A 14,153-nucleotide genomic window follows, 5' to 3' on the forward strand; every position below is an offset into this window, starting at 1 on the left:
TTACTCCTTGGAGGCCATGTGGGCCATGACGTCCACCACCCTGTTACTGTAGCCAAATTCATTGTCATACCAAGAAATGAGTTTGACAAAGCGGTCATTGAGGGCAATGCCAGCCCCAGCATCGAAGGTGGAAGAGTGGGTGTCACTGTTGAAGTCACAGGAGACCACCTGGTGCTCAGTGTAGACCAGGATGCCTTTGAGGGGGCCCTCTGATGCCTGCTTTACACCTTCTTGATGTCATCACATCTGGCAGGTTTTTCCAGACAGCAGGTCAGGTCCACCACTGACACGTTGGCAATGGGGACATGGAAGGCCATGCCAGTGAGCTTCCCATTCAACTCAGGGATGACCTTGCCGATAGCCTTGGCAGTGCCAGTAGAGGCAGGGATGATGTTCTGGAGAGCCCCACGGCCATCATGCCACAGTTTCCCAGAGGGGCCATCCACAGTCTGCTGGGTGGCAGTGATGAGGTGGACTGTGGTCAAGAATGCTTCCACAATACCAAAGTTTCATGGATGACCATGGCCAGAGGCAGTAAGCAGTTGGTGGTGGAGGAGGCATTGCTGACAATCCTGAGGCTGTTGTCATACTTCTCATGGTTCCTGCCCATCACGAACATGGGGGCATCAGCAGAGGGGGCAGAGATGATGACCCTTTTGGTTTCCCCCTGCAAGTGAGCCCCAGCCTTCTTCATGGTGGTGAAGATACCAGTAGACTCTACCACGTACTCAGTGCGAGCATCGCCCCACTTGATTTTGGAGGGATCTCACTCCTGGAAGATGGTGATGGGATTTCCATTGATGACAAGCTTCCCATTCTCAGCTTTGATGGTGCCATGGAATTTGCCATGGGTGGAATCATACTGGAACATGTAGACCATGTAGTTGAGGTCAATGAAGGGATCATTGATGGCAATAATATCCACTTTACCAGAGCTAAAAGCAGCCTTGGTGACCAGGCGGCCAATACAACCAAATCCATTGACTCTGACCTTCACCTTCCCCGTGGTGTCTCAGGGATGCAGCTGGTGATGGGAGACAAGATGCAACTGTATGTCTAATAGGAGGAGCAGAGAGTCTACCCTTTGGCTTCTAATATTGTCGTATATTCTTCTTCAGAAAATCAGAAGCACATGTTGGAAACATCGATCATGATCACCCTTGTCTCTCTTAAATTTACCAGAGATTGTCAAAATTATATCTTCTCCTGTTTTCCTGTAATTAGAAACAATACTTTGTCTTTTTCCTAAATTCTCAGTTCTCCAGGTTCTCAGAAATCATAACTTCAGACCTTGAAATGATAAATGACTCTGTTCCACCCTATCTAGCTTTTGTATTTATATAAAGTACATATATATATATATATATATATATATAGGTAGAGATGGAGTCTCACTATGTTGCCCAGGCTGACCTCAAATTCCTAGGCTCAAGCCTTTCTCCCACCTTGGTATGTATCCCTGTGAGAACAGGTGTGAGTCCTTGCCCCTGCTCTTACTCTGGTTTTGTTTTGGTGGTTTGTCAGTATATATGTGTTTGCCTTTGGGCTACAGTGAAATGTGGAAACGTGAGCTGTAACCAGAAAGGCATAACTGAGTTTACCATTGCATGTCTTCATTTAAGCCCTTTCTCAACAGTTACCAGATCCAGCTGGATTTTATCTCTGACTTGTGATCACAGTGAAAGAATGCAAAAAGGAGATACAAACTTTTAAAATGTTCTGTCCAGAAAAGAATAAATAAAGAACACTATCTGAAAAAAAACCATAAAGTTCTAGTAAAAATGATGCTGACACAGAAAAAAAAAGGATTTTAAAAGATACAGTGACTTAACTAAAAATAAAAGACAGTTCTTTCTTCGGTTTACCATTCTCCCCCCAAAATGGAGGGATATTTGTATATTTGTATATTCTGACAGGGACTTTCTCTTCTAAGGGAGCAAAGGAGTCACAGAGGCCCTAAGCTCCACCGTAGAAATGTGATAATGGAGATGTGCAGTGCTCTAGGGCCAAGATTAGCCTCTGAGACAGCACTGGGTGACATTGTTTTACCATAGTATTTTTGCTTTCTGTTTTGAGTTCTTTGGTGGTTCACAAATGTTCTCTTTTGCTCCACCTTTTATCTAATCAGCCACAATAAAATGTAACTGTCAACCAGAACAGTGTGTTTTTATAGCCAAGTGTTTCAGAAAAACCCTCAAACTGTGTTTTTTCTCTGCTCTCACACCAGCACAACAAGCATCAATACAGAAGACTTCTGTGACCCCAAAATATGTGGGGTTTCTCCCCACCAACAAGCAAGCAATCAGTTTGGCAACAAACACCAACTGGATGTCTTCCAATTCAATTCCAACACTATTTACTTGGAAATAATGTTCGATCCCACAGGGTAAGGGCTCAGGCCCCCAAGATTGTCCTCTTTCCCTCTCCCCACCCTGCTAGACACCAGTCACAAGTCTGAGGCCTCTAGAACTTCTGACAACTGGCTTCAAGTTGGGGTTCCCACAACCCCTCCGAGTTCAATTAATTTGCTACAGTGACTCACAGAACTCAGGGAAACATGTTTATCAATTTATTTTATTACAGAGGATACAGATGAAGAAATACCCAGGGTGAGGTATGAGGAAAGGGGCACAGAACTTCCATGCCTTCCCTGTGCGAGCTACCCTCCAGGAACTTGCATGTGTTCAGCTATCCAGAAGCTCTCTGAATCCAGTCTTACTGGCTTTTTATGGAAGCTTCATGACCTTAGCACTCCTTCCTCCAGGGTATGGGATGAGACCCTCTCTGGAATGGTGGTTTTATGACCCACAGTCAGATTAGAGTCCTGCCTTGGGGCAAGTGAAAGGAAGGCTGGAGAAAGTCAAAAAGGCCTAACACACCAACTTTATAACAAAAGACTGTAACAAGGACTCTGGGAGTTATGAGCCAGGAATCATAGATGGAAACCTATACATACGTGTGTATTTATATCTACCACAACATCAAGGAAAGGTTTCATACACGGATATGAAACTAGAAATAAATATCAGGAGAAAACTTGGAAAATTTGCAAGTATGTGGAATTAACACTCCTGAACAACCAATGGATCAAAGAAGAAATCAGAAATATCTTAAGACAAATGAAAATGGAAACACAACATACCAAAATTTATGGGATGAGGCCGGGTGCAGTGGCTCCCATCTGTAATCCCAGCACTTTGGGTGGTCAAGGCTGGCGGATCACTCAAGGTCAGGAGTTCAAGACCAGCCTGGCCAACATAGTGAAACACCATCTCGACTAAAATTACAAAAATTAACCAGGCATGGTGGCAGGCACCTGTAGTCCCAGCTACTCGGGAGGCTGAGGTGGGAGAATTGCTTGAACCTGGGAGGTGGAGCTTGCAGTGAGCTGAGATCACACCACTGCACTCCAGCCTGGGCAACAGAGTGAGATCCATCTCAACAACAACAACAAAAATTTATGAGATGCAGCAAAAGGAGTTTAAGAGGGAAGGTAACAGTGATACATGCCTATTAAGAAAAAGAAAGATCTCAAATAAACAACGTAACTTTCCATCTGAAGGAACTAGAAAAACAAGAACAAACTAAGTTTGCAGAGGAAAGGTAATAATACAGATTAGAGCACAAGTAAGTGAAATAGAGACTAGAAAAACAATAGAAAAGATCAGTGAACTAAATTTTTTTTTTAATTGACAAAGCATTACCCAGGTTAAGAAAAAAAGACAGGAGATCCAAATAACTATAAATGAAAGAGGAGACTTTACAATGGGTACTCAGAAACACAAAGGATCATAAGAGACTATGAACAATTACACGCCACAAATTGGATAACCTAGAAGAAATGGTTAAGTTCCTAGACATATACAAGCTAGGAAGACAGAACCATGAAAAAATAGAAAATCTGAATAGACCAATAATGAGTAGTTTGAATCACTAATCAAAAATATTCCACCAAGGAATATTCTTTAAATGTTTGGTAGCATTCACCAGTGCAACCATCTGGTCCTGGGCTTTTCTTTAATGACAGACTTTTTACTACTGATTCAATCTCCTTACTTGCCTGTTACTGGTCAATTCATTTGTTTATTTTTGAGATGGAATTTTGCTCTCATTGCTTAGGCTGGAGTGCAATGGCACAATCCTGGCTCACTGCAACCTCCGCCTTCCAGATTCAAGCAATTCTCCTGCCTCAGCCTTCTGAGTAGCTGGGATTACAGGCATGCACCACCAAGCCCAGCTAATTCTTTGTATTTTTAGTAGAGACAAGGTTTCTCCATGTTGGTCAGGCTGGTCTCGAACTCCTGACCTCAGGTGATCCACCCACCTCGGCCTCCCAAAGTACTGGGATTACAGGCATGAGCCGCCACGCCCGGCCATAAGTTATTTTTATTATTATTATTTTGAGACAGGATCTTGCTCTGTCACCCAGGCTGGAGTGCAGTGGCACAATCTTGGCTCACTGCAACCTCCACCTCCTGGGTTCAACCAATTCCTGTGCCTCAGCTTCCTGAATAGCTAGACTACAATTTTTGTATTTCCAGTAGAGACAGGGTTTCACCATGTTGGCCAGGCTGGTCTCAAACTTCTAACCTCAAGTGATCCAGTCACCTCAGCCTCCTAAAGTGCTGGGATTACAGGTATGAGCACATATTACCATGCCTGGCTGGGTTATATTATAAATATTGTCACTAATAAAACATATGAAGAACCAAAATTTGCAAATGATTTTCTTTATTAATAAATAAAAGTGGCCAGGCACAGTGGCTCACACCTATAATCCCAGTACTTTGGGAGGCCAAGGTGGGCAGATCACTTGAGCCCAGGAGTTCCAGACCAGCCTGGACAACATGGTGAAACCCCATCTCTACTAAAAAAAAAAAAAATTAGCTGGGCATGGTGGCGCATACCTATATCTGTAATGTCTGTAATCCCAGCTACTCAGGAGACTGAGACAGGAGGATCACTTGAAACTGGAAGGCAGAGGTTGCAGTGAGGCAAGATCACACCGCTGCACTCCAGGCAGGGTGACAAAGCGAGACTGCATCTCAATAAATAAATAAATAAATGAGAGTGGATTCAATATTATCCCTGTAATAATATTCTCAGTAACTTGCATTCATATATGCTTTATTACTTTGGCAAAAAAGGAACACTGGGAATTGCACATAACTTGAAGCCTGTTTATCTCAATTAAGTTGCTGCCAGCAATCTTGGTCACCTTTCAGGAGTGTTACAGATGAACATCACCCATTCTCTAACTTTGATTTTTCTTAATTAAATAAATTATGAAATATAGTTGACCCTTGAACAATGTAGAGGTTAGGGGTCATCAACACATCCCTCACTGCACAGTCAAAAGTCCATGTATGAGTTTTGACTTCCCAAACACTTAACTACTAATAGCCTACTGTTGACTTTACTGATAAACCATCTATTAACACATATTTTGTATATGTATTATATGCTGTATTTTTACAATAAAGAAAACTAGAAAAAAGAAAATGAGCCAAATGTGATGGCTCACACCTGTTATCCCAACATTTTCGGAGGCTAAGGTGGGAGGATTGCTTGAGGCCAGGAGTTCAAGACCAGCCTGGGCAAATAGTAAGACTCCGTCTCTTAAAATAAAAGGTAAAAAAAAAAATTTTTTTTTTTTTAAACAAGGTCTCACTCTGTTGCCAAGGCTGGAGTACAGTGACACGATCTCACCACAAGACTCACCACAACCTCAACCTCCCAGGCTCAAGTGATCCTCCCACCTCTGCCTCCCAAGTACAGATGCATGCTACCACACCCAGCTAATTTTTAATTTTTTTTCCCACAGAGTTGAGTTCTCACTATGTTACTCAGGCTAGTCTTGAATTCCTGAGCTCAAGTGATCTTCCCGACTTGGCTTTCCAAAGTGCTAGGATTACAGGTGTAAGTCACTGCTCTCAGCCAAAAAAAAAAAAAAAAATTTTAAAGAAAATGTTATCAAGAAAGTCATAAGGAAGAGAAATATATTTACTGTTCACTAAGTGGAAGTGGATCATCATAAAAATCTTTATCCTTGTAGTCATCACATTGAGTAGACTAAGGTGAAAAAAGAAGAGGAGACGTTAGTCTTACTGTCAAGATCTCATTGGGGTTGTCTCAAGGGTAGCAGAGGTGGAAGAAAATCCCCTTATTAGTGTACCTATGCAGTTCAAACCCATGTTGTTCAAGAGTCAACTGTACAGTAAAAGCACCAGTTGTCCTCCCCTACTTGAGGGTCAAGTATGTCTGTCCCTAGCCTATCTAGTATAGAAAATTTTGCTCTGGAATGGCCTTCTACTCCCAGGTTACAAGTCCAATATCCAAAGGTATGAGTGATCTACATATTGATGAAGTCCAGTAAAAATCACTTCAGTCATGCTACTATGCATGCTATTCATTTAAGAACTTTAAAAACTAAAAGCTATGTTTGACTTAGAAAAGAAAAATGGCAAAGGGAAAAATACTAGCAGGCAGGGTCTTGTTCTAGTTCATTCTGGCCTAACAACATGCATCATAAGTAAGGTGATCACAGGACCTGGTTTGCCTGATGTGGTACTGGTTTATGCTGGCTATCCCAGTGTAATTATTAATAACACCCTCTTTCACCCCACACATAAAGTGCTGTTGTTTATCAATGTATACCCTATTTCTAGCAGTGCACGGCATGTATTAGTTGCTTACTAAATATTTGTTAAATGAATGAATGATGAGCCATATAAAAAGAGACTGGCCCATTAGACAGAGTTCAGAGAATTTCATTCTGCAATAAAACAGTAAAGAGACTGATCCATTAGATAGAGTTCTGAGAATTTAGTTCTACAGTAAAATAGTAAGAGCACTGTAGTGGGTTGAATTGATGACTACCCCTGAAAAGATATGCCCATGTTGTAATTCTTGGAATGTGGGAATATTACTTTATATGGCAAATAATATAATTAAATTAAGGTCTTAAGAGGAGGTACTTAGCCCGGATTATCTGGGTACAACCACATGTATCCTGATTAGAGGGAGGCAGAGTGGGTTTGGGGATGCACAACACACAAACACACACACAAAGGCAATGTCAAGACAGTGTAGAGAGGTGTGGCCACAAGCCAAGGAATGCCAACAGCCACCGGAAGCTAGAAGAGGCAAGGGTTGGATTCTCCCCCTAGTGTCTCCCTAGGAAGTGCAAAAGTGCACCCCTGCCAATGCCTTGATTTTAGACTTCTGACCTCGAGAACTGTGAGAAAATTAATTTTGGTTGTTTTAAGCCACCAAGTTTGTGGCAATTCGTTATAGCAGCCAACGGAAACTAATGCAAGCACCTTATTCATGCAAAAGCAATAACAAAGGAATATTCCCATTATGGCTATTTATGTTGCTGCGGTATTGGGGAACTTAATGTACTTGGGAAAGTATGAGATGCTGCCACATACTAACTGAATTACATTGGAAAAGTCACCAAACTTTCAATTTCCCTGTAAATATAATGGGGGAAATAACATATCCCTATTTCCTCCAAATAGTTTGTAGTGAGACTCAATTGAGATAATGTATATTCCTGTATTCAATAAATATTTAATGATGCCTAGCATGTGCCAGGAACTATTCTAAGCTCTTTGTCTCTTCCTATCCAATACATTCCCTATCCAGAAGCCAGTCATCTTTATAATGTGAAGTTGTGTGTGTGTGTGTGTGTGTGTGTGTGTGTGTGTGTGTGTGTTGTTTTGTTTTGTTTTTTGAGACAGAGCTTTGCTCTGTTGCCCAGGCTGGAGTGCAGTGGTGTGATCTTGGCTTACTGCAAACTTCACCTTTCAGAGTCAAGCAATTCTTGCACCTCAGCCTCCCAAGTAGCTGGGATTACAGTTGTGTGCCACCACATCCAGCTAATTTTTGTGTTTTTAGATGGGGTTTTGCCATGTTGGCCAAGCTGGTCTAAAACTCCGGGCCTCAAGTGATCCACCCGCCTCAGCCTCCCAAAGTCCTGGGATTACAGACATGAGCTACTGTGCCCTGCCAGAAGCCATTTTTTATAAACATCTATGGAATACAACATGACAGATAATGTTCCTGCTGCCATTCAGTTTAACATCCTAATGCAGTGAGCAAACAAGACACAAGAATGAATGCAAAAAGTCATTTCAGATAATAAGAAGGACTATGCAAAAGACAAAAACAAAAACAAAAAAAAAACTAAGACGGGAAATGTAATAGAGTGTCTAGAAGAGGAAACAACATTACATAGGATGATCAGGGAAGGCCTTTCTGGAGAGGTGGCCATTCAAGCTGAAATCTAAATTATACACACACAAAAAGCCATTCTGTAAAAAACTGGGATAAGGGCCTGGTGTGGTGGCTGATGCCTGAAATCCCAGCACTTTGGGAGGCCAAGACAGGCGGATCACCTGAGGTCACAAGTTCGAGACCAACCTAACCAACATGGAGAAACCCCATCTCTACCAAAAATACAAAATTACTCAGGCGTGGTGGCACATGCCTATAATCCCAACTATTCAGGAGGCTGAGGGAGGAGAATCTCTTGAACCTGGGAGGCGGAGGTTGTGGTGAGCCAAGATCTCGCCATTGCACTCCAGTCTGGGAAATAAGAGTGAAACTCTGTCTCAAAAAAAAGAAAAAAAAAAAAAAAAAAAAACTAGGATAAGAGCTTTTGGGCAGTGGAACTTAAAAAATAAATAGCCATAGCTTTTGCATATTTGAGGAATAGAAAGCTTTGCATGAGCTTGACATGTTTTAAGAATAGAAAGGGGCCAGTGTGACTGAAGTATAGAGATCAAAGGGAACATAGAAGTTGAAGTCAGAGTGATAGTAAAGGGCCAGATCATGTAAGGTCATACAGGCCATGATAAGGAGTTTGGATTTTACTGTGGATATTATATATATATCCATGATTAGAGGGTTTTAAGCATGGAAGTGGCATTATCTGATTTACATTTTTTTAAAGATTATTGGTTCTGGGTAGAGAATGTATTGAAGAGCAAGAGATGAAGCTGAAGGACTGGTTCTAGGAGGCTATTGCAGTAATCCAGGCTAGAGAGAATGGTGGTTAGTGATAGCAATGTAGATCAAGAGAAGTGGACCAGTTTAAGATATATTTTGGAGACAGAGCCAATAGAACTTCTGAAGCATTGAATATGGAAGATAAGGGACAGAAGAATCAAGAATGATTTATACGTTTTTGGCCTTAGTAACTGACAATGGTGAACAGTGGAGAAAAACTATTCTGAACATGTTAAACTTGAAATGCCTATTAGATATTCAGGGGAAAATTTCAGTGGGTAATTCAATATAGATGATATACATCTATAGCTTGCATAGAGGGAAAGTGGATCAGAGATAGAGATACGAATTTGGATACTGTCATCATCTAAGTGGTATTTAAAGTCATAGGATTGATGAATTACCTAAGAGAAAAGTATTCAGAGGGAAGAGAAGATCCAGAATAAATTCTTGGTGGTACTTCAATATTTATAAGTTAAGCAGAGTAGGAGAACCTAGCAAAGACTGAGCTGAATTGTTAAAGGAGCCAATGAGGCAGTAGGAAATTCTAGAGAAAATAAATAAAAAAAATGACAGCAAGATAATATGCACAAATATTTTTTCAGCTCTTGTGTATGCAAAGAATTCTATTGGTAATACAAGAGAAGTACCTGATCTCAAGAACCATATGATTTTGGAAGGGAGATAAAAATAAGCCCATAAAAATAATACATTAGCTGGGCGCAGTGCCTCACGCCTGTAATCCCAGCACTTTGGGAGGCCAAGGTGGGTGGATCACGAGGTCAGGAGATCAAGACGATCCTGGCTAACATGGTGAAACCCTGTCTCTACTAAAAATACAAAAATTAGTTGGGCATGATGGAACGCACCTATAGTCCCAGCTACTCAGGAGGCTGAGGCAGGAGAATCGCTTGAACCCGAGAGGCAGAGGTTGCAGTGAGCCGAGATCGTGCCACTGCACTCCCGCCTGGGCGACAAAGTGAGACTTTGTCTCAAAAAACAAACCAGAACAAAACAAAAAATAATACATTACGTAGCCTTCTAACTATTGATCTCCCTATCACCAAGTTTCCCCTCCTGTTTTTGCTCACTGCAGCTTCATCTTCCTGGGCTCAAGCAATCCTCCAACCTCAGCCTTCTGAGTGGCTGGGACCACAGGTTCACCACCACGCCTGACTAATTTTTGTATTTTTTCTTTTTATAGAGACAGTTTCACATATTACCCAGGCTGGTCTTGAACTCTTGGGCTCAAGGAGTCCACCCACCTCATCCTCCCAAAATGTTAGGAGGACACTTCAGTAGGCGTGAGCCAACGCACCCCAGTTAATGCATTCTACACAAACTATAAGGATAATTTTTCTAAAACAGCACAGGGATCAATTAAAACTGATCAGCTTTACACTGAAACTGATCAGAGTTCTGATTAGTTCAAGAACTCTGTCTGTGTAATCAAGTCCCAAATCATCATTCTGGCACTTAAGGAAGAATGGCCACAGCCTCATCTCCCTATTATTCCCTTTATGAAAAGCTTATGGCATTTTTCCCTTGTTCAGTTTAGCATTGATTCTACCATTCCCTGCCTTTTATATAATTGGTGTATTTATCTTTTGTCTAGATTGTGAGCTCCTTGGAAACAGGTATTACACATATAAACTCAGTAACTATTTCTTTTTCTGCCAAGTGAACAAAGATCTCCAAATTTTATTCACATGTAATATAGAACACTAGTACTGGTCATATCTCCATCTCTAATCCACACTTCCTCTCATGCAAGCTATAGCTGTATATCATCTATTTTGAATTGCCTACTGAAATGCCCCCTTGAATATCTAATAGGCATTTCAAATTTAACATATTCAGAATAGTTTTTCCTCCATTGTTTACCACCTGCCGGTTGCTTAAGGCCAAAATCTATGAATCATTCTTGATTCTTCTCTGATCCTCCATATTCAATCCATCAGAATTCCTATTGGCTTTATCTCCAAAATATATCTTAACAATGGAGCAAAATTTGAGTACCACAGACCCAGATTAAGGATAACTGTAGGAATGAAGGAGTGATACACCTAGGAATAGGACAGTGCTCTGAAGCCAGATGATAAAGGTCCTTTAGTGCCAAACTAAGGAGTTCAGAAATTATTGTTAGAGGAGAGCTACTGAGGTTTTTGAGTAGGGCACTTACATATTCAGGAATGAATCAGTAGAGGGGATAAATGAGGGTACCCTCAAAATCGCAAGCAATGAAGTATTAGAACTGAATTTTTAGGGACAGCAATATCAGCCTAACTGGCTCTGTAAGAGAAGATTGAATGTTGGGAGAGGCAAAAAATAAGGCCATCAGAAAAGGGAGGGTAGGGACAGAGTATACAGGGCTTGAAAGCCAAGCAAAAGCATATAAACTGGGATCCCTTGGTTCTAATACCTGTTTGCCTACTTGGAGAAAGTCCCCCTATCTTTTCTAAAACTATTTCCTTTTACTGGAGTTTGCTTCAGCTATAAATGTTGTAATTTTCTATAATGTTCTGACCTGCTACAGTGACTCTGAAACCTTGGCCGCACATCAGAATCACCTAGAGAGCTTTAAAAGCTATTGATGGCTAGATCTCACCACCAAAGATTGAGAGTTATCTTGTCTTAGATGCAGCCTGGACACAGATTTATTTAAAAGTTCTCCAGGTGATTTTAATGTGCACCCAAGGTTGAGATCAATTCATGTAGAAAACAATGAAGCACTAAGATTCTTTTTTTTTTTTGTTTGAGACGGAGTTTCGCTCTTGTTACCCAAGCTGGAGTGCAATGGTGAGATCTCGGCTCACCGCAACCTCCACCTCCTGGGTTCAGGCAATTCTCCTGCCTCAGCCTCCTGAGTAGCTGAGCACTAAGATTCTTAAGCATGGTAATAATATGTTTTAAAAAGTGATTTTTTTTTTTGTTCTGTTTTTTTTTCCCCAAGACTGAGTCTTGCTCTGTTGCCCAGGCTGGAGTGCATTGGGATGATCTCAGCTCGCTGCAACCTTTACCTCCTGGGTTCAAGCAACTCTCCTGCCTCAGCCTCCCAAGTAGCTGGGATTCCAGGCATGTACCACCACATCCAGCTAATATTTTGTACTTTCACCATGTTGGCCAGACTGGTCTCAAACTCCTGACCTTGTTTGTCATCAGCCCACCTCAGCCTCCCAAAGTGCTGGGATTACAGGCATGAGCCACTGTGCCCAGCTGCAAAAAGGTTATTTTAAGAAAGACTAACAGGAATATACAGACTAGTAGGGAAAGACTAAAGAAGACCAACTATAATTTTGCAATAATCCAGGAGAAAAATTTAGTAAAGCCTGGATTAACATACATGCAATAATGTTGTAGGGAGGAAGATGAATGCAAAAAATATTTAGCAAGAAGTAGCACCAGGATTCAGTAAGTAACTGAATATTTAATCTGATCAAAAGGAAAAAAATATGGTCAAGTTTCTAGCATAGAAGAATAATAGAATCCTTAGCAAAATGAAAATAGTTGTGAAACAGCTGGTTAATATTATTGAGAATATGGAAACTAATATTAAATTCTAAGTCAGGGTCTAACCTATGTGCCTCACATAATCTCATTTAATCTTTATAACAACCCTATAAATACTATCATTCCCATTTTATAATTTAGAAACCAAGTAAGAGTAATTAAATTATTTGCCCAAAGTTACACAGTAAGTGGTAGAGAAGACGTTTGACCTCAACTGGTTTATTTTTCCTTATAGTAGGAAGATGACCAGTTTATATACTGAATCTGTTGAATTTGAACAAACAATTCAAAAAAGCAAAATAGCTATAGAGGCCAGATGGTAACATAAATGAGTGAATCAAGTCAGATGTAACTGTGGAGATATGAAAACATCGCGAGGAGGCAGTTCTACTTAGTTATGCTTGAATGTTGCCCTATGAGAATTTCAGGGCTAGTATTGCCATATTTTAAGATTTTTCATGAAAAGGTGGAAATCTGGATTTGTATGAAAAATTTGTGTGAATATCAAACAAATTCAAGTGTTTAAAACTACTGTCGCCCAAACTAACTATGGCTTCGAGTTTGCATCTCTGAGCAATAGGCTGTTGGAAAGTCAGAATTCAAGGTAAAGTGAGAGATCTGGGCTGAAGATGTATGATTAGGGAATCCATAAGCACAGAGAGGATAGTAGATGCTTCCAAAAATAGTATGTGTTAGAATAACCAGTACTTGACATGATTAGTTAAAATAAGGCAAAAATAGATGAGTTAACAAGTTAGGACTTACAAAAAACTGATAATAGAAGTGGAAAACTAGCAGACTGAAGTGGGTATATTTAAAATTCAGTTTTCAATGAACTAAAAGCTAAATTCCAGATGATTTTTTTATTTTTAGATAGGGTCTCACTCTGTTGCCCAGGCTGGAATGCAGTGGCATTATCATGGCTCACTTCACCCTCGACCTCCAGGGATCAAGCAATCCCCTGCCTCAGCCTCCCAAGTAGCTGGGACTACAGGCATGTGGGACGTAGACTAAATTTTGTACTTTTTGTAGAGACGGGCATTCACCACGTTGCCCAGCCTAGTCTCAAACTCCTGAGCTCAAGCTACCTGCCTGCTTTGGTCTCCCAGAGAGCTGGGATTGCAGGCATGAGCCACCACCCCCAGCTTTTTTTTTTTTTGAGACAGGGTCTCACTCCATTGCCCTGGCTGGAGTGCATGGCTCAGTGCAGCCTCAAACCAAGTCAGACTCCCAAGTAGCCAGGACTACAGATGCATGTTTTGTTTTGTTTTGTTTTTTAATTTTAGAGAAGGGGAGTTTCCCTATGTTGCCCAGATTGGTCTCCAACTCCTGGGCTCAAGAGATCCTCCTGCCTTGGCCTCCCAAGGTGCTGTTGAATTTTCATATATTCATGACATGATGGAAACATTTAGAAAGTTTGAATGTTTATTTCTCTCAAATAAATTCCAATTTGAAAAAAAACTATTCTATCTAGACTTAGAATATTCATCTAGACCTAAAAGCTGGATGTTCTCTTTTTTTTTTTTTTTTTTTAGACAGAGTCTTGCTCTGTCACCAGGCTGGAGTGCAGTGGTGCAATCTCGGCTCACTGCAACCTCCACCTCTTGAGTTCAAGCGATTCTTCCGCC

The 14,153-nt window shown here is 40.9% G+C and overlaps 1 pseudogene; it reads right to left on the reverse strand.

The window, feature by feature from the left end:
- Nucleotides 1-14,153, reverse strand: part of LOC135270239 (glyceraldehyde-3-phosphate dehydrogenase-like) — a 17,444-nt pseudogene continuing 3,291 nt past the window's right edge.

This window comes from Aotus nancymaae, unplaced genomic scaffold, assembly GCF_030222135.1.
Source record: "Aotus nancymaae isolate 86718 unplaced genomic scaffold, 86718_ANA_hifiasm-v0.15.2.pri h1tg000059l, whole genome shotgun sequence".
Lineage (NCBI taxonomy): Eukaryota > Metazoa > Chordata > Mammalia > Primates > Aotidae > Aotus > Aotus nancymaae.